Source organism: Paramormyrops kingsleyae, unplaced genomic scaffold (genome assembly GCF_048594095.1).
Source record: "Paramormyrops kingsleyae isolate MSU_618 unplaced genomic scaffold, PKINGS_0.4 ups32, whole genome shotgun sequence".
NCBI lineage: Eukaryota > Metazoa > Chordata > Actinopteri > Osteoglossiformes > Mormyridae > Paramormyrops > Paramormyrops kingsleyae.
The window spans coordinates 256,556-261,555 of NW_027325970.1; positions in this window are offsets into that span (position 1 = coordinate 256,556).

Here is a 5,000-nt window from a genome sequence, read left to right on the forward strand (position 1 = left end):
TCGCGGCACGGAGAGAGGGCCTGCCGGGTGGACAACGCTCGAACAGGACCCATCGATGGAGGGAGGAGCCTCCTTGCCTGAGCATCGGGAGCGAAGGGTCCCGAGCCGCAGGTGCCCTCCCAGAGTGGGTCGCGTCTGCCTGTCTGTCAGACGTGGCACTCGGAACCCGCTCGCCAGCCGGGCGCAGGGCACGGCTGGGGGGAGACGAGCGGGCGACATCTCATGCCGGAGCCCAGAAAGCCACCGGTTCTCCCCTGATATCCTGCTGGTGCCATGCAAGGGCACCGCCCACTGGTCCCGCCCCCAAGAGAAGGCGGGCCGGCGTGGCTGGGGAGGCTCCGCCCCCTGCCCAGACGAGAGGCCTGGCTTCGTCTGGTCGGTATCAGGTGTTGTTGGGGCCCGCCTGGCAGCCCGGGGGGGGGGAGGGGGGGGGGCAGAGTGGCACACGGAGAGCACCGGGAGGCCTCCGGGAGCTGGCCACTGCCCATCCCCCTCCCCACCCGCTCCACCCCCACCGCGCTACACCAAACCCCCCCCTCCCCCTTCCCCCCCCCCCCAAAAACCTCTCTCACCAAACTGCCCCCCCCACCCCCGGCCCCTCCCCATCTCACCACCCCCACTTACCCATGCGGCCCGCCGTCCCCGTGCTGGCCGGGGAGGCTTCCCTTCTGCCCAGGCAGAAGGCCTGGCTTCGTCTGGTCGATTTCGGGACATTGTTGTGCCCGCCTGGCAGCCCGGGGAGCACCGGGAGGCCTCCGGGAGCTGGCCACTGCCCATCCCCCCCCCCCCAGCTCCAACCACACCGCGCTAAACCCCCAACCCCCCCCCCCCCCCCTCACCAAACCCCCCCCCCCCCCACCCCCCATCGTGCTAAATTAGGTGTGAATGGGGCCTCCTGGCCCACTAAATGCTAATGAGGCCGCCTTTTCAACTATGTGCAAATACGGCCGACCTGGTCAAATGCATGTAAATCCGGCCGCCTTTTCAACTGTGAAAATCCGGCCGCCCGGTCAATTAGGTGCGAACGGGGCCGTCGGGTCACCTTAATGTAAATGAGGCCGCCCACTGCCCTACATTTAAATGCGGGCGTACCGGTCAACTATGTGCGAACGGGCCCGCCTGATCAACTAGGTGTGAAAGGGGCCGGCAGGCCCACTGAATGTAAATGAGGCCGCCCGCTGTGCTTCCTTCATTAACCTTATTTATATTGGCATTATCTGTAGATAAAAAAATATGTGCATGTCTATGAAGCTGTAGAGAAGCCTTGTTTTTTTTTTTTTCCCCCAGGTTTTATTTACTTACTTTTTATTTTGCATGTTCTGAAATATAGCTTATGTTTTCGTTGCCCTAGGGCAACGTTCTGCGATAAGGGGTAGATTTTAAGAGGCTTTCTTGACAGTGTGTTAGTATATTATTGCATGTACTTTTGCACATTGTAAGCACAATGTTTTTTAAATTATTTTCTAATTTAATTTAACGCATTTTGGCAGAAAATGGACACAAGATTTTCCTATGGGAGTAAAACTCAGGATCAGCATGTTAGGGATATCCCATCAGACAGTGAGATAGACTGCAGTGACAGTGAGGAGGAGTGGAATGCAGAGAAAGGTTTGAGCAGAAGTGAAAGTAGGTTTTAAAATATTGCTTCTCTGGTTGTCATTGAACTCATTTGCATAAACAAATCAAATGTGTTGATAAATTTTTAGATGTCATTCAAATGAAATAAAGGTGTGTGCAGCAGACAGGGTATCCAATACAGTCATGTAAGCTTTAGTTGTGATTGATGTATTTTTGTTGACGTATATGTATATATATTTATAGACGATCAATACACCAGTGATGAAGAGGAACATGACGATGACAGTCTGCCTGAAGATGACAGTAGTTCTTCCAAGACCCCTCGATGGAAAACATGTCACACCATTACCTCTCCTGTGCAAGCCACTTAACCTTACTGTTCAAGAACTTGAACAGTTCTTTGCCACTGTGCTCCATATGTCAATATTTGGTCTTCCAGCTACTCGCATGTTCTGGAGCCATAGTAGCCACATTGCACATGTTGCTGATGTTATGCCTCTTGCACGATGGGAAGCCATCAAAAATTTTGTTACTTTGCATTGCTCTCTGAGCATTGTATTATGATCTATGAAGACATAATTTTCTCTGTGGTTTTGTATCAGTGTTGCACAACTTTGCCCTTAGGCAACAAAAGATCATTTGGAGAGGGGGGCGGTGAAATAAATATGTACATACATAATCAATAAAATGTCCCAAAATTAACCAATAAGTGATGTGGAATAATTTCTTATCATGTACCATCAAATTGTGTGCGGTAGAGGGTTAATGTAAATGCGGCCGCCCGCTGCGCTACATGTAAATGCGGCCGCCCCCAGGTCAACTAGGTCCGAACGGGCCCGCCTGATCAACTAGACGTCAATCGGGCCGGCAGGTCCCCTGAATGTAAACGAGGCCGCCCACTGCGGTACTTGTGAATGCGGCCGCCCGGTCAACTAGGTGCGAACGGGCCCGCCCGATCAACCAGGTGCGAATGGCCCCGCCCGATCAACTAGGTGTGAACGGGCCCGCCTGATCAACTAGGTGTGAATGGGGCCGCCGGGTCCACTTAATGTAAATGAGGCCGCCAGCTCAACTAAGTGTAGACGGGGCCGCCTGGCCAATTAGGCGTTAATGGGGCTGCCGGGGAGGCTTCCCCTCTGCCCGGGCTGGAGGCCCCGCAGTGGCCATTCGCCTCTGGGACATATTGGCAGAGTCCGCGGCCTATGCGTAGGCCCCGGGCGGAGGCTGACCCTTGTCGCCCTTGTCCTAGGCTCGGAGCTATGGTCGCCCCGTCTGGCCTTCGCTTATGGTTCGGAGCTATGGTCGCCCCGTCTGGCCTATGCTTAGGGTTTGGAGCTAGGGTCGTGTTGGAAACGTTTTCCTCTGTCGAAGCAGAGACCGGGAGACGTTGGCATATCTCTCCGGCCGAAGTTCCTCTTTACTGAGAACTCGCCAATGCGCCGCTGTAGTCATCCAAGTCTGACTAAGACTCAGCTCGGCGCAGCTTATACGTTTCAAGGGGGGAGGGATACACAGAGGTGGAGACAAACTAAACAAAGCACAGCATGTTCCAGGAATCAGCCTGGAAGTTCCCCAGCCCTGATTTCATCAGCATAACACTGCCTTTCAAATGCCTCTCCAGGTGCTAACCCTAATTAGCATGATAGTATCACCCAGACCTTCACATTACCATAGCGACAAAGGCACGGCCTGGCCTTGAGATTAGCATTCACCTTTACTTTGGGCCCCCACCCGGTGATCAGGAAGCTCACAGAGATGAAATGTCAATGTCTCAGACTCCTGGGCCCCCAGACTTGATCTTATTACAAATGTCCCCATCTTTACCCCCAACTGCAAATCCAATCTGCCTATCTCTCTCAGTTCATATACTGTCATGTTGGAAGCTAGACTGAACAATTTATAAATTTCGTCACTGCGGCCTATGCGTAGGCCCCGGGCGGAGGCTGACCCTTGTCGCCCTTGTCCTAGGCTCGGAGCTATGGTCGCCCCGTCTGGCCTTCGCTTATGGTTCGGAGCTATGGTCGCCCCGTCTGGCCTATGCTTAGGGTTTGGAGCTAGGGTCGTGTTGGAAACGTTTTCCTCTGTCGAAGCAGAGACCGGGAGACGTTGGCATATCTCTCCGGCCGAAGTTCCTCTTTACTGAGAACTCGCCAATGCGCCGCTGTAGTCATCCAAGTCTGACTAAGACTCAGCTCGGCGCAGCTTATACGTTTCAAGGGGGGAGGGATACACAGAGGTGGAGACAAACTAAACAAAGCACAGCATGTTCCAGGAATCAGCCTGGAAGTTCCCCAGCCCTGATTTCATCAGCATAACACTGCCTTTCAAATGCCTCTCCAGGTGCTAACCCTAATTAGCATGATAGTATCACCCAGACCTTCACATTACCATAGCGACAAAGGCACGGCCTGGCCTTGAGATTAGCATTCACCTTTACTTTGGGCCCCCACCCGGTGATCAGGAAGCTCACAGAGATGAAATGTCAATGTCTCAGACTCCTGGGCCCCCAGACTTGATCTTATTACAAATGTCCCCATCTTTACCCCCAACTGCAAATCCAATCTGCCTATCTCTCTCAGTTCATATACTGTCATGTTGGAAGCTAGACTGAACAATTTATAAATTTCGTCACTGCGGCCTATGCGTAGGCCCCGGGCGGAGGCTGACCCTTGTCGCCCTTGTCCTAGGCTCGGAGCTATGGTCGCCCCGTCTGGCCTACGCTTATGGTTCGGAGCTATGGTCGCCCCGTCTGGCCTATGCTTAGGGTTTGGAGCTAGGGTCGTGTTGGAAACGTTTTCCTCTGTCGAAGCAGAGACCGGGAGACGTTGGCATATCTCTCCGGCCGAAGTTCCTCTTTACTGAGAACTCGCCAATGCGCCGCTGTAGTCATCCAAGTCTGACTAAGACTCAGCTCGGCGCAGCTTATACGTTTCAAGGGGGGAGGGATACACAGAGGTGGAGACAAACTAAACAAAGCACAGCATGTTCCAGGAATCAGCCTGGAAGTTCCCCAGCCCTGATTTCATCAGCATAACACTGCCTTTCAAATGCCTCTCCAGGTGCTAACCCTAATTAGCATGATAGTATCACCCAGACCTTCACATTACCATAGCGACAAAGGCACGGCCTGGCCTTGAGATTAGCATTCACCTTTACTTTGGGCCCCCACCCGGTGATCAGGAAGCTCACAGAGATGAAATGTCAATGTCTCAGACTCCTGGGCCCCCAGACTTGATCTTATTACAAATGTCCCCATCTTTACCCCCAACTGCAAATCCAATCTGCCTATCTCTCTCAGTTCATATACTGTCATGTTGGAAGCTAGACTGAACAATTTATAAATTTCGTCACTGCGGCCTATGCGTAGGCCCCGGGCGGAGGCTGACCCTTGTCGCCCTTGTCCTAGGCTCGGAGCTATGGTC